This window comes from Perognathus longimembris, chromosome 14, assembly GCF_023159225.1.
Source record: "Perognathus longimembris pacificus isolate PPM17 chromosome 14, ASM2315922v1, whole genome shotgun sequence".
Lineage (NCBI taxonomy): Eukaryota > Metazoa > Chordata > Mammalia > Rodentia > Heteromyidae > Perognathus > Perognathus longimembris.
Window position 1 is genome coordinate 53,966,900 of NC_063174.1, and position 21,776 is coordinate 53,988,675.

Below are 21,776 nucleotides of genomic sequence, written 5' to 3' on the forward strand. Positions count from 1 at the left end.
AGCAAGTGTCATTATCCTCATGTGCAAATTGGGTCTTCTTTCCTTCCCTGTGTAATAATAGCCTGGAGAAAAGAATGCCCCAGTGCTCGTAATCATTCACTCACTCGCTCATTCATTTGTTCTTCATGTTCTAAGCTGTGTGTGTGTGTGTGTGTGTGTGTGTGTGTGTGTGTGTGTGTCCTTCTAATTCTCTAGGCCAATCAGGAGAGCCAGCGTCACCCTTTGTCCCTCCCACTAGGACTCCCCTGCTTCCTTTCAGGAGCTAACTCCCCAGCCCACTCCCTGGCCAGCTGCCTGGGTACCTGGAGGGATTCACCATAGCAACTGTGGCTTGTTTCTCCCACATGGGCCAATGGCCATTCGCCATCCAGGTGGCTAGCATACTGGCAACTAGAGGAAGGTGCAGAAAAGCTCAGTGCTGCTCCTTCCTGGGAAGAAAGCAGCGTGTGCAGGAAGCAGTTGACCCATGAAGCTGTCACTCCTTCCTTTACACGTCCCCAGTCGCATATCAAGCTACACCAGGGCAGGTGCGCTAAGGCCGTGTGAATAAAGGAATGTTCTTCAAGCCCAGTTCAGTTCTCACAGAGGCTCCAGATGGAGAAATCAGCCTCAAGACAGCACAATAAAACTGTCCCACATTTCTGAGGACAGTAAGAGGACCAGTGCTTTCCCTTCTGGCTCAAGAGACATCACAAGAAGGGACCATAGCCCACAATCTGCCACAAGGTTTAGTCCCTTGGCTTTGTGGGCAGAACACTGTTGGTTTATGCCCATTTTATGTCCTCTCCTTGGGATATGGCTGCTTCTTACTTTCCTATCTCATATAAAATGGTTTCAAGCTGGGTGCTGAGAGTTCACACCTATAATTCTAGCTCCAGAGGACAAGATTTGCAGGATCGAGGTTTGAGGCCAGCCTAGACAGCAAAGTTCACTAATTTCCATCTCAAAAAAAGAAAAGAAAGGGGCTGGGGATATGGCCTAGTGGCAAGAGTGCTTGCCCCGTATACATGAGGCCCTGGGTTCAATTCCCCAGCACCACATATACAGAAAATGGCCAGAAGTGGCGCTGTGACTCAAGTGGCAGAGTGCTAACCTTGAGCAAAAAAAAGAAGCCAGGGACAGTGCTTAGGCCCTGAGTCCAAGCCCCAGGACTGGCAAAAAAAAAAAAAAAAAGAAAGAAAGAAAAACAATGAAAAGCACGGCTGAAGGTATGGCACAAGTGGTAGAATATCAGCTGAGCAAGCAAGCCAAGTTAGGTCAAGTCCCTGAGTTCAAACACTAGCGTTGCCAAAAACAATTTTTTAATGGCTCTAAGCACAATCCTAGTGTTAATGTGCAGTTTACTACATAGAAATTTCCATAGGTAGTTATAACAAATGTAATGTACTGTCACAAATAGCTGTGAATATTTCAGTATAAAGAACACGTATATGTATGCCAGCTACTTATTATATTTGAATGTATCTATTATGTAGACATGCATTTACATTTCTGCACTTACTCCTGAAATTCAAAGGGAAAATGCCCCAACTGTTTGCATTATACAAATCCTAGATGAAATAAAAACTTCTTTTAACTGTGCAAAACAAAGCATGAACGGTTCCTCTGTGCCCAAGGGAGAACATATTCGAAGATATTCTCTCTGCACCAAAGCTTAAGAAAGGAAAAAATAAAAAGGCTAAGACCTCCCCAGTAAAAGAGTAATGGCTACAAGAATAAAAACCCTAGCTACTCAGGAGGATGAGATCGAAGGATCATGGTTCAAAGCAAGGCCAGGCAAGAAAGTCCATGAGATTCTCATCTCTAGTTAACCAGCAAACAGCTGGAAGTAGAGCTGTGGCTCAAGTGTTAGAGCACTAGCCTTGAGCAAAAGAACCAGGTAAGAGCACCGGGCTCTGAGTTCAAGTCCCAGTACTAGCACCAAAAATAAAACAAAACAAACAACAACAAAAATAACTTTGCTCTGTGGCAGATAGTCAAAACTATCTGGCACAATTCGAGCTTGCAATAGTAAGAGAATCTAATACATTGCGGTGTTCTCTTCTCCACAAGACAAGCAGCTATATAGACTTAAACAATAAAAAATAACTTTGGAAGCAGCTGTAACTGGTAGGATGGTAGTGTTTTGTACCAGCATCATTCACTTGATGAGTACAGAGCCAATTTGCTAATTTCTCAGACGCGGACCGTCCACAATAAGCTCAGTAGGTGCTCAGGAAATTTTAGTTCCTTCCTCAGTGAAGTGTCTGGCTTCTTCCACCTGCAGTTTGAGAATTCACCGAAGACACCAGGGCCACAGCTCTGAGGCTCTGTGGGCTATGAGACATGGTGAGCTCTATGCACCTACCACAGCCAATGCTCCAGCCACAGGGTGGAGGGGTGGGGACCCCAGCCACACGGTGGGGGACTGGGATGAGAGGTGAAAACATGGTGGGGTATATTGCTTCACAAGGCCTCACTTTCCATCTCTGCATGCAGGCGCTGATGAATCCCTTCCAGGATGTGGACTTGTAAAACCATCACGTGTATGTGTCTTAGGGTTTGCCACAGCCATGTGTTCCAATCTTACACCGTCTCCAAATCTCGCCTCCTCCCGCGACTCTGCATTCCAACTCTATGACCAAGCCAAGGCTGATCTGGAGAGCCTGAGTCCATAGCTTCCACCCAAGGTCTTTGTTCACGTGTGAGCACAGCCATCAGCCAAAGGCAAACATTCTCGCTGGGTGACACCAGGAGAAGCTGTCCAACAGCACTTGGAAGAAAGACTACACCTTTCCAAGGCCTCCCGACTTCCTTTTTTGGACATGGCAAAAATCATTTCCTTGGTAGTAAATTTTTACCCAGTGAAACAACATATTTTCCTATCTCCATTTTGTTCCTCCCTTGCCCAAGATAATGGAGTTTGATAAGAGAGCAGAAAATAACAATGGCGCATTCCTACCCAAGTGAAGCCAGTTTCAGTCCTGCTGCTGGGTTGGGTCGGGGCCATTTTTCAACCAGACAGGCCCAGCCAAGGCTGGAAGATGCACAAGACCAACTTCCCAAACACCTGCTTAATTAAACATCTCAGCGCCGGAGAACTCACTCGCTGAATTCCTAGGACATCTGCACTCCATGTGGCTTATGGTCTTGGGCATTCATTAGGAATCACATCTTCCTGTGTTGGATGGCTCCTTTCCCAATGCTTGATATTTAGCATGGAATACCAAAGCTTGCTCATTTTGCACCTCTAATTAGGCAACAAATATGCACTCTCTTTTCCAAACAAATTGTTTCCTCTTGTAGAAAACCAGCTGGAATGAAAGCACCAAGGTCTCCGTGGAGATTCTACTTTTCTATCTATGAAGTGAGAGCTTGGAGGAGAATTTTTGCTATGATCATCTGACAGAGACAAAGAATGCAAGTAATGAGAATCGTATTGCTTGGTTCTTGGATAATTATTTTCATGCACAGATTGCTTGGTAAACATCAACTAACTATGGTTGCTTTCAAGCTGGGCAGGGAATTGGCCAAGTTCATTTATCTTATGCCAGTGTATGGGCAGACGCTGCAATGGGTGAGAGGAAGACACAGCTTCTCATCAGCCCTCATCAAGGAATCCAAAGAGTCAGGAGAGGGCATGGCTGATTCTCAATCTAGAAATGGGTTTTCAAGAGAGTGAGGCTTGGGCAATTAGAGTGACTACTAAAGGCACAGGCCTGAGGCTCAAATGACATCTGCAGTTACTAAAATTCTTGTCACTTGTCCCTCAGCAGAGATTTTTTTTTGAATCTATATATGCCAGCAGTCCAAACCCTAGCTACCCAAGAGTAGCTTGCCTGAGTCTAGTCTGACTGCACCAAAATGTCTGGTTTACTCCACACAACTTGGCTTAGAGTTTCAGAAGGCTTTCAAGAGGCTAGGAGGGAATTTAAGTACTCACAAATCAAGCGTGGATTCCTAACTGGATTCTTTGTCTCCACCAGCTACAACAGTACAGCTGGCCCTTTGTAAATCTGATTTTTACAGCTGAGGATCCAACTAACCCCAGACAGAAAACATATGGAACCTGACCATGTATACAGACTGCCTCAAATGCTCAAGCCTCCTGCCTCAGCCTCCCAAGGGCTGAGTTTGTAAGGGTGCACCAACAGACACTTGTCTTTGTCCGTCTTGAAACAATACAGTATAACAACAGTTTATGTAACATTTACATTGCATTTGGTATTACAAATAAGCTAGCGAGCAATTAAAGGGAATATATGTGTGAGTTCTATGCCTGGATGGTACTATTTTATACAAGAGGCTTGGGTGTCTGAGGATTTGGGCATCAAGAGGGGCCCCTGAAACCAGACTCTCACAGATACTGGAGACCAGTGCATCGTGGTGTGGAGCCTTAGGAAAGCCTTAGCACAGTCTAGCTAGGTGAAGGCATTTTTTCTGGTATACAGAATTCACTTCTGCTGTGATTCAATTCCACTGGTTGGATGTATTAACCTAGGGATCTTGTGCCTTGAAAGTTGCTCCATCCTTTAGCACTGGTAGTCTTTTCGTTTCCTATGAGTGAGCTCAATCCTCTGAATCTTAGCTAAGTTTTTAGAAACACTGTCCCTATGTAATGACCAAGAGTACAAAAATTCTAAGGAAGAGAAATCTACTATCATTCCTCCAACACAGAGGTCCCATTTTCTCTCCACTGCCCCTACCAAATCTCTCACTGGGATTTGAACTCTGGCCTTGTGCTCTCACACAGCTTGATCAGCTGGACTCCACCACTTGAGCCGTGTCTGGGCTTTTGTTGGTTCTTTTGGAAATGGTGGAAGACTTTTCTGCCCTGGTGGCTTTGAAATACAGTTCTCCAGATCTCAGCCTCCTAAGTAGCTAGGGATACAGGCATGAGTCACCAGTGCCCAGTTTAGAGCATCTTTTTTTTTTTTTTTTTTGGTTGGTTATTTGGTTGGTTGAACTCAGGGCCTAGGCACAATCCTTTAGCTTTCTTTGTTCAAAGCTAGTGCTCTACCACTTTGAGCCACAGCACCACATCTGCTTTTCAGGTAGTTAATTGAAGATAAAAGTCTCATGGACTTTCCTGCCCAGTCTGGCTTCAAACCACCATCTTCTGATCTCAGCCTCCCGGGGTATTAGGATTACTGTCCTGAGACACCAGCGCCTGGCTAGAGCATCATTTTTAACTACAAACTTAAGAGGATGGTCTACAAATGTGATAGATTTGAATCCCACAACCTGCCTGTCTCCTCACAACCTCCTCCCTCTCCTCCTCTTTATCCATTTCCTGACTTCTCTCTTCTGTACCCTCAGTGTAAGTCTGTGACCTTGCAACCTTGTCTTTTCCTCCCACCATTGTCTCTATTAGAGCCCTTCCCCCATTTTCGAATTTCCCAGGCTAGAAACTTCAGTCATCCTTAAATCCCCTTCCACTTCCACTTTGCAAATCTCCCTCTTTCTTTATGCTCCTTACTCCCAAAGACTCTAGGGCCTGGATGACTGTGGTAATTTTGTAATTCCTCCAACCTGCCTCCAGCCCCTCCCAGCCGGAACTACACCAAACACAACCTCCAGAACCACTAAAAATAGAAAAATGGCCGCGTGGTGTCTGCTATTCAAACCTTTCACTCCATCCTTGGAAACCTCAGGATATTTTTTTTAACATGTTGGCACCAAGTCTATTTTTCTATCCAGCCAGGCACAAAGCATATCTATCTGTATAGCAGTCCACATTGTGTTACATAATTCACTGTGCACAGCTCTATGGAAAGTGGAACATAGGTCTTATTCAGCCCCATCCTAAAAGCCCTCCCCCACTGCTTGGCATACCAGATAGGACTCAAGCAAATTCTGGAAATAAAGGTACTCTCAGATTCATCTAAAGGCAAGAGGGGGCATTAAGTTAGCCACTGGACATCACCAGTGACCAGCTCAGCCCCCCACCCGTGCTGTGGTTCACATCCCTTGCCAAGGGCAAAGGTTGTCTGGCAGCCATTTGCTGATAGTTCTAGTTTCAGCAGAAGCCTAGACTGCCTGGACACCTGCTCCTCCCTAGCCATGGCCCAGGTTGACTTGAAAGCTGTCCTCCAGCTCCAGAGGTTTTACCATACCACATGGGTATTTGTCTATCAAGGCTGCTATAACAAAAAATACGTGAGACAGGATGGCCTAAACCACAGGCATTTGTTTTGCACAGTTCCGGAGGCTTAGTCTGAGATGGAGGTTCAAGCAGAGGCTTCTGGAAAGTCTGGGGAGGGCCTTGACCATGGTGGAAAGAGCATTCAAGGCTTTCCCTCCCTTCTAAGGGCTGGACCAATCCCTGGGGAAGTCTCCAGCCTCAGGACATCAGCCAAACACCCTCCCCTTCCAAGGCCCCGCCTCCGAATCCCATCACACTGGAGATGAGGACACTACACGTGAATGGAGACCAACACTCAGCGCAAGGTGGGTGGCCTGATGGAGTAGCTGCTTCCTTTTCCTCCCAGAAGGGCTTGACACCAAGGTTTGCTCTCAGCAATCATAGCGAGGAGGAACACTGACCCCAGAAGGAACAAGATGCGTCTTCCTGCCCTCAAAGAAGCCATCAGCAGGACCTCATAGAGCATCCCTGGAAAACTCAATCTTATTTTCCCATCTGGAACCAAACCCTCAGCCTGGCACTGGGCTGTGAGAATAGCCAGCGGCGCAAACTCACCCTAGGCAATTAGTCAGTCTAGCAGCAGCAAGCAGCAGCAAACACTTCCTGCCAGGTCCCTCTCCAAGTTCGATAAAGGAGTCCTCAGGTGTGCTCTTCCCAAGCTTCAGGTCATATGACCACCCTCCCATGGACTCACCAGGATACACCTGTGCGTCATGGCCGCCTTATCATTAGAAAGGCTATAACCACCTCCTCCTGCCTCCTGCCCTCCTACAGCTTGCAGATGAATGGAGAAGACAACATATATCACAGGAAGGGTCCAAATTGGGGAGGTGACAGCAGGTCTTGGTCACTGGGTGAAGATACAGAGAAATTTTCTTGCGTCCACCCATTTCTCAAACCCAAGGTCTCCTACGACAAGGGCGAAGTGACAGATGGCTCCTTCAAGAGGTGGACCAGTGAGGGGCAGGGTGACACTGTCCAGAAAGAAACATACTCATTACCTGACTTATGTAACTGTAGCCCCTCTGTACAGCACCTTCAAAATAAAATTATTTTTTAAAAAAAGAAAAGAAGGGGCTGGCCTAGTGGTAAAGTGCTCGCCTAGTATGCATGAAGCCCTGGGTTCGATTCCCCAGCACCACATAGCTAGAAAAGGCCAGAAATGGTGCTATGGCTCAGTGGCAGAGTGCTGGCCTTGAGCAAAAGGAAGCCAGGGACAGTGCTCAGGCCCTGAGTCTAAGGCCCAGGACTGGAAAAAAAAGAAAAAAAGAAAAGAAAAAAATAAGTGGACAAGCAGGTGACTAGAAGTAGAGAAAGCCCCCCCGCCTTACTAATGGATTTATTAGCACACATGCTTTTGACCATGTACAAAACAAATAATTATAAAAAGGAATTTCAAAAACAAAAGTGTTAACTTCCTGTGTGTGTATTACCCAGCTCAGCTGATGAGAAGCTCATCGTTGGATTATCTGTTGAGGTTCCTTACCCTTCATTTTCTCTTCCCTTTTCCTTCCTTCCTTCCTTCCTTCCTTCCTTCCTTCCTTCCTTCCTTCCTTCCTTCCTTCCTTCCTTCCTTTCCTTCTCTCTCTCTCTCTCGCTCGCTCGCTCGCTCTTGCTCTCGCTCTCTTTTGTGCTGGGCTCGGGCACTGTCCCTGGCTTGTTTTCTTAAGGCTAGCACTCTAGCCACAGCACCACTTCTGCCATTTTCTGTGTAGTTTAGTGGAGATAAGAGTCTCATGGACTTTCCTGCTCAAGCTGGCTTCAAACCGTAATCCTCAGATATCACCTCTTGAGTAGCTAGGATTATAGGTATGAGCCACCAGCACCCAGCCTACCCTTCAATTTCTGTCTTTTTTTTTTTTTTTAGCAACTGGTGCTCAAAAAGTAAGGTAAAAGTCACTGTATTTAATTTAAGCAATACAGTGAAATTCTGAGATTTGAAAGGTGGCATATTTTAGAGGAAGTTGGGCAGTGTTATGAAATATAAAAATTCAGTATCCACAGTCCAACACTGAGCTCTCTGCATCCTAAGCACAGAGTTGCTTTTCTCAACAGTGGTTTTCTCAGAACCATAGACCTGAGGATAGCAAAGTTCTGCTGATCACATTCATAGCAATTATTTGTGTCAGTTAAGAGACTGCCATGTGCCAGCCACAGAACTTGGCATGCGTCCTCTTATTGTATTGTGCCAACCACTCTGTGAGGTCTGTACAGTGTGTCCATTTCAGAGGTAAGGAATTAAGTAGTATGGCCAAGTCAGCATAGCTAGTTGCTGGTAGTAGAACCAAGACTGGACCCCAGCTCTTATTTCTACCCCAGCCTTGGTGGCTGTAAACAAACTCATGACCCCCACTTGCCTTACAGTTTGCTGGAATGTCATACTTAGTCTCTGTAATTAGTTGGGGCAACACGGGGTCCTGGTTGACATTATATGATGTGTAATAAGCCAGTCCCAAAGGGAAAATGCTGTCTGATCCCACTTAAATGAAGTACTAAAGTTGTCAAATTCATAGAAACAGAATGTAGATGTGATTTCAAGGGGAAAAAAACTTGTGTAATGGGGGTTGTTTTCGTGTATACAAGACGAGCACTTTACCACTAGGCCATATTCCCAGCATGGGGGTTGTTTTCGTTTTGCAAGAGGATGAGGTTCCGAGATTCATTTTACCATCATGTGAATGTATTATCAAGACTCAACTAAGATGATATATTTCATGTTATGTAGACTTTACCGCAATATAAAAATTAACATCTGATTCCAGCACTTAGGAGGTAGCAGCTGGAGGAGCTTGAGTTCCACAGTAGGCTATGAAGAGAGATGCTGTCTCCAAATAAGCAAAAAGTTTGCATCTACAAATGGAAGCTCTCAGCCTCACTGACTTTCATTCTAAATTTTGCAAACTGTTTCTTCTCAAAGAAGAAGAATAACTGAGCTATGGGTCCAAAAATCCCTGGAAAGAAAGGTACCATCGATGCTCTGGGCCCCAAGTTGCTTAACTCTGCACCCAAACAGCCAAAGACACGGAAAATCCAGTCACCTCTCGGAGTAGAAGATCCAGGAGACGGGATGGAGGGGAAGAAGGAAAAAAGGCTGAGGTGGAATGGGGAGAACAGCAAGAATTGAGAGGTCTGGATTCCTACACAAGGCACCACAAGCCTCTGGTATCCTGATTGAAAGGGTAACACATGAAAGGGCACATGGGCTTTGGGGCCAGACATGGTTCAAATCATCTGGCCCTCATTTGTTAGCTGTGTGATTTAGTGGGAGTTTTGTCTGTTAACCTCTGATATCCTCATGTGTTAGAATTAATGCTGATCCTTATCCCACATGTAAGCAAATGCCTAAACGCTGACAGACACATAACTGGCATTCTGACAGTATAGCATCATGTCCAGAAATGGAGGACGGAAGAAAGAGGAAGAGAGGGGAGGGAGTGGCGGGAGAATCTGCAACCTGAATGAAGAGACCAAAGGAACTTAGCCCGACTCCAGTCCAGCAGTGGCTCCACGGTGACTTGAAGGCCAGGTCTTCTTCCCTTTGTCTCCTCCTCTGAGAAACTGGGTCTCAGGACCTTTGTGCCTGCAGAGGCTGATAACTCTGAATCTGCTCTGGTCCAGGTGAATGAACGCCTGGCCCTCACCACAAATGCCCGCTCCAAACGGAGGCAGGCCAAGGAGGCCCTCTGCAGGGGGCAGGAGGGAAAGGCATTGTCAAAGCGGGAGATGCCCACAACTGGCCTCTGCCATCAAAAGGAGGGCCCAGACCTCCCCAGGGAGATGGGTTCAGGTCCAGGGTCGCTGAGCAGAAGAGGGACCCTCACCTGGTGCTACCTTAAAAGTATTTGGAAACAAAATCAAGATGTCTTCTAATTCCTAGTCTGCCCGTGTCACAGGATTATGCTAAACACTGCTTCAACCAACAATGATTCTATAAACATGATGGCAGATATTGTCACACGGTACATATAACGTAATACAGGAATATGGTTAGGATGTCTGATAGTTGTTACAATGGAGAAATGTTGTTAAAATATGATGGGCCTTAGGAAAGGAACAGAAAGGCACAGTGCCTAGGTGCATATGATCATACAAGACAGGATTTGCTGAAAGCAACTCCAAGAAATGAAACCAAGAGATTTTTCTTTTGCTGTTTCTGTTTTCTTTCCTTTTTGTTCTGTTTGTTGATATATGTCATTGGGAGCGTACGGGGAGGCACAGAAACAAAGGGACAAAGGGTGAACAAATAGAGCAGTGGTACTTACTCAATACTATATGGAAAATGAACTATACAACTTGTGGGTAGGGACAGGAGGGAAAAACTGGGAGAGCGTGAAGGGTGACCTTGTCTGAAAAGACAAGTACTCTTTACCCAGCTTACGTAACTGCATCCACTCTTTATATCATCTTTATAATAGCAATAAAGAAAAATTAAATATGGTAGGCAGTAGTGGCACATGCCAATATCCCAGTAGTCATAGAGGCCGAAGCAGGAGAATTACAGGTTCAAGGCTAGCCTGGGCTGCACATCAAGACTCTGCCTCGAAAAAAAAAGAACAGGAGTGCTATTTTTTTTTTAATATTTGCTCTGAAATGAAAATACTGTAGTACCTTCCTATGGACCCTTTTCAAGACATCTTCAAAATATCCTTGGAGGGACTTAAAAAAAGATAGGAACTGCCAAGCACCAGTGGTTCACGCCTACAATCCTAGCTACTCGGGAGGCTGAAATCTGAGGATCGTTGTTAGAAGCCAACCTGGAGGGGAAAGTTTGTGAGACTCTTATCTCCAATTAACTACCAAAAAAGCTGGAAGTGGAGCTGTGGCTCAAGTGGTAAGTCATTGGCCTTGAGCAAAAAAAGATCAAAGACAGCACCCAGGCCCAGAGTTCGAGCTCCAGGATTAGCACCAAAAAACAAAACAAACAAAAAGCCGAGATCTCACGACATTGCGTTTAAGTCCCAGTTACTAACACCAAATAATCAGTCAATAAAAGGCAGCCTACTTCTCTCTCCATGCATTTAATCAAAATGAATTGGCCACTGCCAAAGTGATTTGCCATTTTTTTCTTTTTTTTTTTTTTTTTGGCCAGTCCTGGGGCGTGGACTCAGGGCCTGAGCACTGTCCCTGGCTTCTTTTTGCTCAAGGCTAGCACTCTGCCACTTGAGCCACAACACCACTTCTGGCTGTTTTCTACATATGTGGTGCTAGGGAATCAAACCCAGGGCCTCGTGTATACGAGGCAAGCACTCTTGCCACTAGGTCATATCCCCAGCCCTGATTTGCCATTTTATCATTCTCTGTCTTCCTATATCCTTTTCGAGCAGAATTCAGCCTAAAGTTCTTATCTACCTGCACCCTTTTGGGTAAGTTGAAGACATTCAAATCTTGTTATTATAAATGATGAAAGAGAAAGAAATGGTTAATTAATAGATTTAGAACTATGATCCCCAAATGTAGCTATCAGGAACTAAAGCAGCCCCACCACTCACTAGATTTATGTTTGTTTCCTTAAAACAGAGGTATCAAGCTGGAGTTTGGGGAGATTCAATGAAATAAGAGATTCATTCAATGGACAAAGTACCACTTTCTGCATATTTATAGAACCATTAGTATCAGATAAAAATTTTCTTTTTTTCTAGGTCATACAAAGAATGGGAAAGATAATATAGTGATCTAAATCCTCTTGTTTAAGGCTGATAGTCTTGGTGTGAGGTTATGGTTTTTAAAAGCAACCTCTAGCCTACCCATGCTGTGTTTGTTTTCTTCCCAGACCAAAGAACAAAGAGGCAAGCAGGAAGGAGCTAAGATGGATAGAAGACAAATGTGTAGGTCCTTACATCTATGGTACTCATTTGCAAGGCTATCTGGAATATGATTTGGTTGGCAGGCTAGGACAGTTTGACTGAGGCGGGTTAAACAATCCCTCTAATACCAATCATCGGACGGTCATTCATCACCATCCCAGAAAATATTTACTAAGCAACTTCTATATTCTTGACACAAGGTTAGGCACTGTAAATACCAAAGGTGAATAAACCATATTCCAAACAGATTTTGCAGAATCTCTACCACTCAGACCAATATGCAATTAAAACACAAATCAATACAAAAAACTAAAATTAGGGGCTGGGAATATGGCCTAGTGGCAAGAGTGCTTGCCTAGCATGCATGAAGCCCTGGGCTTGATTCCTCAGCACCACATAACAGAAAAGGCCAGATGTGGCGCTGTGGCTCAAGAGGTAGAGTGCTAGCCTTGAGCAAAAAGAAGCCAGGGACAGTGCTCAGGCCCTGAGTCTAAGCCCCAGGACTGGCAAAAAAAAAAAAACAACAACAACAACAAAAAACTAGATCCCCAGAAATGCTAAACAGTGGAACAGAAGTAATAATAGGAATGAGAAATGTCTAAGAACTGAAAAGGAATACAAGATTACACAGGCAGGTAACAGATATGTGGTATATGGTCACATATATGAGAATGGTCCCAAGAGATTATAATGGAGGTAAAGATTCCTATGGCCTTGTATTTTACTGTACCTTTCTGTGTTTACAAATGTTGAGCTACACAGACACAACCTTTGTGTTAGAATGGCCTACAGAGTTTGGTGTAATAACACACTGTACAGGTTTGTAGTGTAAGAACAACAGGCCACACTGGTACAAAGCAGCCTGTGCCAGCCAGATAAGTGTAAGTACATTTTATAATGTTCGTACCATGTGTATTTCTAATGACACTGTTCTCAGAATACATCCTCATCACTAAATGACACAGTATATTCAAACCTATCCGACACATAGGAAATTACGTTTTCCTTTCTTCTTTCCTTCCTTCCTTCTTTCTTCCTTTCTTCTTTCTTCGTCCTTTCTTTCTTTCTCCCTCCCTTCCTTCCTTCATTTTTTTTTCAATATTGGGGTTTTAATTCTGGGCTTCACACTTGCTAGGCAGGCACTTATCACTGAGCCATGCTTTGAACCCTTTTTTTTGTACTGGTTATTTTAGAAATAGGGTTTCATGATCCTCCTATTTTTTGCTGGGTTAACAAGCACACACTATTACTCCTAACTTCTTTCCATTGAGATGAAAATCTCATGGGTTTGTTTTTTTCTGCCCAAACTGGCCTACAGCCTTGGTCCTCCCAATCTGAGCTTCCTAAGTGGCTAAGATTGTAGACAGGAGCCAGTGGCACCCAGCTCCTTGATGAATTCTAATGAAAGGTGGAGTTGGTTGTCTTTGAAGGGCAGTATGGGTACCTGTCTACCTAAGGCGCATGTAGGACCCACAAAAGTGCTGAAGACATATTGGAGTGAGTAATCATTGGCCCAAAGTCTATCACCCCCAATAATTATCCCAGAAGTCCAGGGGCCTGCTACCCTGGTGGCTGATAGCTTCCTGCTCATCAGGAAGCTTGGGTCTAGCTAGAGGAAGAAAGTGTGTGGGTGCCTCAGAACAAATCGCAAGATGAGCCTTCTTTCAGCAAGATGGTAGCCTGTCTTCACTGTCAGAATGCCCTTCTTCTCGTACGTGCCATCGTGGGAACCGAGGGCTTTTAAGCTATTCACATTTCTTTTCAAGATCCGCCTGCCAAAGTCCAGCTGTTTCTGCAGAGTTAGGCTCTTGGGGTGTGTGGCTCTGGGAAGGACCAGAACGCTACTGAGACTGCAGACCCAACAGCCAGCCAAGAAAGAGGCGTGGGGGACAGAGGGGGAGAAAGAAGGTCACCGGGCTGGGCTGGAAGGAGAGGTCTCCACACAGTGAGGCCAAAAGAATGCTATTATTTAAGAAATGATTGAAGAGTTCTTTCAAAACTGGCCCCAACACTCATTCTCTATGAACTCTGGGGGTTCAAGAATGCTGAGCACCCAGTTTCCAGATTCTTCTGTTGACCCTCTGTGGTCAAGCAAGGATGAAGGATGGGAAGAATTTCTTTTCTTTCTAAGTCCAGTAGCTCGGCTTGTCAGCGAGTGCAAAGGACCCGAGGAAAGGCCAGTTGTCTTTGCTGTTTTCTAATAGGCCTGTCTTCCTGTTTATCCGGCATTGATTACTCAATGTTCTTGGGCCATGAGCCCATCCACAAGCCAACAAACATTATGGACCCCACTCCCGGTGCAAGGCAGGAGTAAGGGATGTGAAGGGATAGGAGACAACCAAGACACAGGCTTCAGTGAGATGGGAGCACATATACATTTCCAAGTCTTGGGGAGATGTTAACGAATGTCCAGGCAGAGGTACGAGCAAAGCGCTTTAGCCACTCCAAGAGGGAAGAGGTTCCAGTGGACTAAAGGATGGGGACAGTAAAAACCTATGGAGCCCTCCTAGGAAGAATCACTCACCTACAGACTGAATCATTAAATACAGGAATGAGCCGGGCTTTGGTGCTCACGCCTGGAATCCTAGCTACTCAGGAAGCTGAGGTATGAGGATCATGGCTTGAGGTCAGCCCAGGCAGGGAAGTATGTGAGACTCTTATCTGTAATTAACCACCAAAAAGCCAGCAGTGGAGCTGTGGCTCAAGTGACAGAGTGGCAGCCTCGGGTGAAACACCGAAGGGACAATGTTGAGATTGCAAGTTCAAATTCCAGTACTGACACATGCGTGTGATTGCACGCGCATGCGCGCGCGCACACACACACACACACACAGGAAATCTATATACCGAAGGCATAAAGGTGAAGAAGCCATGAGATGGGCAGCCCACTGGATGAGGAGGGGGAACGGGCCAAGCCCTTTCTCTGCAGCTCTATGAAGGACCCAACCATGTCAACATCTTGATCTTAGACGCCTGGTCCCCAGAACTGTGCCCGTTGCTGCTGTTCACACCACCGCAGTCGCTGGCACTTTGCTACATCGACACTAGCACCAAGTGCCAAGTGCTCCCCACCCCAGGCCGCTTCCCAGACCTCCAGCTGGAGACTGACTCCCGCTCCCCGTCCTCGTCTGCTCTCAGGGTTCTTGCTGACGAGACCCTATTAGTGTGTGTGTGGCTGTCAGGGCTTGATCTTGGAACCCCACATCCGCTTCTCCACGGTCGGAAGGCTGCCCTGGAATGTGACCCTGGCAAGCCTCCCCCGTCACGAGAGCCAAGGCCCCGGCCTCGCCGTCAGCTGTCGTCTGGTGACTCTCGATCCTGTTAACCCATCGGAGGCGCGTCTGGCCGCAGTGCGCAGCACCGCCTGCCCCTTCCTTCTGCATTTTTAGAAGGCGATGCATGCTAGCTGTCGACGGATGCTCTGTGTTCAACTTACTGAATCTGTAGAGGGAAAGAACGTAGCCCTATGGCGAGGGATAATTTTGACACGTCGTGTGATGCGTTGAGGAAGAACTTTGCAATCTAGACCCCAGGCAATGGAATGGAAGCCAAGGCCAGGTGCCCACTTGAAAGGGAGGGTTGCTTCATGCTCCGACCCGCCTCATCCTGACCCTTTCGCATGCTCAGAATGGAAAAGCTACCCAGGTCGGTGGAATCCGAGTTCCCAGTATGATCAAGGCCAGGCTGTGCGTTGCTCACTGGTCCTCCCCGATCTCACTCCGAGTGGATAACTGAAGTCACTTCGCAGCTCGTGTTTGACTTGCGCAAGGCCATTCAGCTTCAGACTGGGTTTTCTTTTCAATGACACAACATTGGTTTCTGGGATGAGGAACGCAGAGACTGGGCTTCCTCTCCGCTCTGCAAATGGCCTGCTGTGTGCATCAACACACCACATTCCTGGTGGCCAAATGTCTCCCTTCAACGATGAATGTCCCCCCTTCAACATAAAGACCCCTTTCACTCCAGCAGGAAGAGGTACTTGCTCCCACGTTAGTCACTGGCAGCCTGGTGGGGGTCTCAGCAGGAGTTAGCAACCCCCACCCCCCAGCACTCCCTCACCACTCCAGTTTTTGTCGTTTCTGGAAGGAGCCTGTTGGACGATGAGGTTGGGCCAGGCCGGCCCCAGCTTGTCCCTGGCTCTCTCCAAACCTTGCTTTCCGCTTCGAGAGATCTGTAGTTACCTTGAATCTCCTCTCCCACGCCCTTGGGTGAGGGAAGATTTCTTTTTTTATTTACTATTAACACTTAGCTATAGTCTGGCAAAAATTTCACCTTGGTTCTCTTGAAACCAAAGAATAGAAGGTCTCAGAAACAGGTCTGTACACGCCAGTCATCCCTTTCTAACTGGTTGATCCAGAAAAATGGCACCTTGCTGGGTGCCGGGGCTGTTTGTTAGTTTGTTTCTTAGAACACGGGACTGACGAGCTCAAGATGACGCCCAGCTTCTCCAGGTGCCCACCCGCCCATCACAGAAGACCACCTCCCCAGCAGTGCCAGCCGCCGGTGCCCACCCACTCAGCCCCAGCTCACTGTCCCGGAACTACCCGCCCGGTGTCCCAAGGGAGACGGTGAGGCTGTGCCTGCCCCCCCCCCCTCAGTGAGGAACAAGCAGGGCCCCGAGACAGGCAAACGGGAGCCCCACCGGTCCTCCGATGTGCCTGGAATTCTGGCCACACTCTCCAAGCCCGCAGAGCGGAACTCATCAAGAGATGACATGAAGTATATGGATCGTGTCTAGATCATTTATAATAACTAGTGGGGACAAGCACCAGTAATCTCAGCACTCTGGAGGCTGAGACAGAGGATCTCAAGTTGAACACTATCCTGGGCTACAAAGGAATGGAGGACAGAAGGACGGATGGACAGAAGGAAGGGAAGGCTAGGAAAGGGAAGGGAAGGAGGATGAGAGTAAAGGAGGAAGGAAGGGGGAAAAGAAGGAAGGAAGGAGAGGGAGGGAGGGAAGAAGGGGGAGAAAAGAAGGGAAGGATGGAAGAAAAGAAGGAAGGAAGAGGGAGAAAGGGGGGGAAGAAAAGGGAGGGGAGGGAGAGGAGAGAGGGAGAGGTGTGAGGGAGGAAGGGAAGGAGGGAGGGAAGAAGGGCGGTGACACTATGCTGTTTAATAAGGGAACCTGAACAGGCAGGAATTGGGGGCCCTGGGGGCCCTGAATGGTTGGAAGTTGTCCTGCTGGGTGTTGGGGCGCCAGTCTTCCTAAAGACTTCTCGTGCAACAGGGATGCCATCTCTCTCCTTCATGAAGTTTACAGCTAAGAGACGGGCAGACAATAAACCACCTCACACAGGGTAGCTCTTTGCCAATGGTTCTCAAAGTGTGGTCCCCAGACACACCCGTGTCCCCGGAAAGCCCAGGTGCCACCCCAGAGATACTGAACCAGAGACTCAGCAGTGGGGCCCAGGCCCAGAGTTCAAGCACCAGAACCAGCACACCACACACCGGTATATCAGCATGCACGCACGCACACACACACACACACACACACACACACACACACAGTCAGTTATGGAGGACATGTACACGGTGCCATGGTTACTCCTAAATTTTCTCTGAGCAACTCCATCACCTAGGCACTTCCATCACCGAGGTCCCGGAAGACACAGCCACCCCACCTCAGCTCAGAGGCTGAAAAAAACACACGAAGCCTCCTTGTCCCCAACAGGAACGGAGCAGAGGGTGGCTTCTCTGCATGTCTTTGCCCCCCGTGTCATGCAATCTCCTTCCAGTGAGGAGCCTCCCCGGCCCCTGGGAATGTCTCGAGATGCCAGTGTGAAGCTGATTGCTCTAGCCGACCTCATTGAATCCTGGGGGGGGGGGGGGGGGGGGGGCGAGGTGCGAAAGACCTGGGAAATATGTGGCTCATAAATCAACTCTGGCTGAGTGTCTGCAGTGCCTCAGTGTGAAGGAAACTCAGACGGCATGGACAGAGCCCCGAGGATGACTGCTTTCCGGGTCCACCACCGCACCAGCCGTCCCCTGGAGTCTGCAGACCCTGGCTGCCTGCGGCCGGGCCCAGCTCCGGCTGTCCCCATCTCCCCTCTGGCCCGGCTCCCACAAGCTCGAGGGAGGGAGAGGTCAATGGTTGACATCTTGTCTGCAGTCTGAGGCGCTCTGGAGGGAAGGAATCCTGGGAATGCCCTTTCTCTGCCAGCCCCCAAGGAGATGGTCCCGAGACCCTTCCCCAGGGGAGGCTCTGCGTGTGTCCCCTTGAACACAGCTCTCTGTGGGGCTGACTGCAGGCTCCAGGGCTGCTAATGGGTGTAGCATGACTGAATGAGGTTGCGTGAGGAGCTGTCCAGGCAGCTGGAGGACCCCTTGGAGCAGCCAATCCTTGCCCTGGGCAGAGAAACCAAGCCTTGGCTTTAGGATATGAAGGGCAGAGCCCCACCACCAGAGGGCGCCCTTAGGGACTGGCCAGTGAGGGAGGCTCTCTGCAGGTGCAGCTCGCCCATGGGCTCGCCACTGGCCTCCTTTCCCATCAGCCCCTTGGCTTTGCTCTACATTTAATTCAACGCACATACAGCACGGATGCCCACACCGTGCCCACACCTCCAGCCACTATGGTCCCCGCTTGGTGCCCTAAAGGATCACAGGCACCTGCCTTGTTTAGAATCCCCCAAAGCTGAGGAAGTCCCAGAAGGCTCCTCTCTGGCTTCAGTGGGGTCCAAGGAAAAGCAGATATAGAGACTGTAGGACATGTTCTGCTTCATGGCGGTCTCAGCCAATGACCCACACTGAGATTCTATGACCTGTGGATTGTGGAAGGCACACACAAATGCTGCTCACACATGACAGACTGACCCGATGACACACTTCTCAGAGCTTACCCCATCTTAAGCAACTCATGACTGTATCTGGGTGTGACTGTACCCTGAAGGGAGATCCCTGTCCTCTTCCTTCTCCATCAGCTCTCCCTCCCAAGCTGGGCTAAGCAGCCAAAAGGCTCTGGCCACTGGGCCTGTGGCTGGGCAGGCATTGCTGAGATGCAAAGCAGGTGGTGGCTCTTAGAGTAGGTTTGGGGAGAAATGGCGTGACTGTTTAGGGATACAGCACAGGCTATCAGACATACAGCATGTCAGACACAGGTATCAGACACACAGCATATCCTTTGCAAAACCCCCAAGAACCCCACAAGACAAGGACTGCTATCTCATCTTGAAGATAGGACACTCCACAGTCCTAACCCAGAGGCTCTTGCGGCTGTGAGATCTTGAACATCGGCAACCCGGCTCCACCTGAGCACATTCAGTGCCATTGCCCTAAGGCCAGTACATGGAGCGCGCCTGTACTCCCACTTACGTAGAGGATTGCTTAAGACAAGGCGTTCAAGACCAGCCTACGTAACAGGCCAGGCCTAGATTGCCTCTCAAAAAGAAAAGAAAGAAGAAATAAAAAGACTCATGGCTCCTCTTCAGTGACATCATAATGTGCACCTATGGCTAATTTCAAAAGCACCTGGGAAATCTGATCGCTGGCTTTGCCAGGTAACTTGGACTTCCTGTTCTCCAGCAGGTAAATAAAGCGCTCTGTGGAAACCTGGTGACACGTCCGCCTGTGAGAACCCCAGAAATGGAGCCAAATGGTCTTGCTGTTCAGTCCACGCTCTTTGTGTCCACTTCTTTGTGTGTGTGTGTGTGTGTGTGTGCATGCGTATGTGTGTGTATGTGTGCATACACACTGGTTACTGGGGCTGGAACTCAAGGTCTTGCGCTCTCACTTGGCTTTTTCAATCAAGGCTAGTGCTCTATCACTTGAGCTATAGCGCCACTTCTGGCATTTTGCTAGTTAATTTGAGATAAGATAGACTTTCCTACCTGGGCTGGCTTTGAACCACGACCCTTGGATGGTAGCCTCCTGAGTAGCTAGGATTATAGGCATGAGCCACTGGCACCCTGCTTCACTCTCTTCTTGCAATACCGCTTGTTTCTCACACAGAAATGGCTAAATCCACAAGGGGCTAAAATTGAAGGAAACATGACCAGACCAAGGAACATAAAATGAGAGCCAAGAAAAACTTGTAGGCCATTGAGAAAAATTGCCCTGGGAGGCACTGGGGAAATAACCTGTGCAAATGCACCAAGGGCTGGTCACGTTCGGCTCGTGGAGCTCCACCCAGCATGAGAGCCCGGGCGGAGATCAGAGCCCGCCCCAGGCCAGGGCTAGCCACCAAAGCCAGCTGCAGCCAGGGGAAAGCACTGTCTTACGACGGGGAATTGGCACAGTCCTGGCAGAAGACATCGCCGACTGGGAGGATTTGATTGAAACACACATGAAGCGAGAAGAGGCACATTGCCTCAGCGATGAGGTGAGAAGGAGTTAAGAAAAAATCCAGACTGTCTGGATGCAAACATTTCCCTGAAGACAGAGAAGATTTAGAATAGTAGAACATTCTGGCAAGGACTTGAGAAATTATTTGGTCCAAGAAATCTCGTTTGTGTGCCATAAACCTGCCTTGCAGACGAAATACATGGATGGGACCCTTCTCTACGTGCTTTCAACTGCATAAAATAGAGTCCAGAGTTCCAAAGGAAACCGACTCTACTGTGAGACGGCCATCAAAACACGGCAAAAGACGTGTATGTGTGTGTGTGTGTGTGCTACAGTGTTATATATACTGTCTTTAGGAGTGCAAAGGGAGGCACAGAAATGGAGGGACAGAGGGTGAACAAATGCAGCAGTGGTCCTCGCTGGACACTAGATTGAAATGAACTATACAACATGGGGGTGGGGATGGGAGGGAAGAACTGGAGAGAGGGAAGAGTGACACTGTCCAAAAAGAAATGTACTCTACATGATTTACCTAACTATAACCCCTCTGAACATCACCTTTATCATAACAACTTTTAATATTTTTTGCCAGTCCTGGGGCTTGAACTCAGGGCCTGAGAACTATCGCTGCTGAGCTTCTTTTTGCTCAAGGCTAGCTCTCTACCACTTGAACCACAGTGCCACATCTGGCTTTTTCTGTTTATGTGGTACTGGGGAATCAAATCCAGGGCTTCATGCATGCTAGGTGAGCAATCTACCACGAAGCCACATTCCCAGCCCTTGAAAAAAAAATTTAAAAACCAACTAGTTGGCTCAAAACAGCTGTGGCAGCTATAATGCCATGCATCCAGCCACCTGGCTGTCTTATTGCCACCTGCACAGGTCTGCTCAGAGTTGTAGTGCAGGTATACTGCCCCATAAGAGACCCCAGTGCTAAGCTTCAGATACAACTTATTGTTGGGGAGGAATACATGAGACTAAACCCGCTGATTTCAATCCACAGACTCCAGATTAAGGCCTGTGATTATCGAATTTGTTATATTGCCGAAAAGATATCATCCATCCTGTCTGTCGTTTTCACAAATAGAGGCCACGTGACTTCTTAGTGCTGCACAACTAATAAATAATAAATCTGAGGTTGAAGCCCACTTCTTATAGATGTTTTGTTTTGATGATTGCAGCATGCTACCTTAATTTAGACTTTAAATATAATTCCTTTTCAGGTTTTGTTTTTAAGCAAAATAACAAATTCTAAGCCAGTCGCTGGTGGCTCACATCTGTAATGCTAGCTACTCAAGAGGCTGAGATCTGCAGACTGCAAACCAAAGCCAGCCCAGGCAGACACATCCCCTAAGAGTTTTATCTAAAGAGGAAACAACTGACAGTAAGCAAAAGGAAAGAAATGTACATCTCACCTGATCTGGAAGAAGTTGTTTTATTGTTTGTAGAGTTTATAAACTTGTAGATTAGAATGATGATGCTTATCACTGTGAAGGTTAAAATGTGTTTGTGACTAGCTAAGTATAACTGCACCACAGTACTGTGAAATTTTTGTAGATACTTTGTCT

The 21,776-nt window shown here is 47.4% G+C and overlaps 1 protein-coding gene and 1 non-coding gene across 3 annotated transcripts in view; one reads left to right on the forward strand and one right to left on the reverse strand.

Annotated features, from left to right (window-relative positions):
- Window positions 1-21,776, reverse strand: part of Fbln5 (fibulin 5) — a 64,126-nt gene that overhangs the window by 26,503 nt on the left and 15,847 nt on the right. The gene's annotated exons all lie outside the window — the stretch shown is intronic.
- LOC125363698 lies at window positions 1,954-2,079 on the forward strand. Its single transcript, XR_007213291.1, has one exon. It is a non-coding gene; the product is annotated as a small nucleolar RNA SNORA28 (small nucleolar RNA).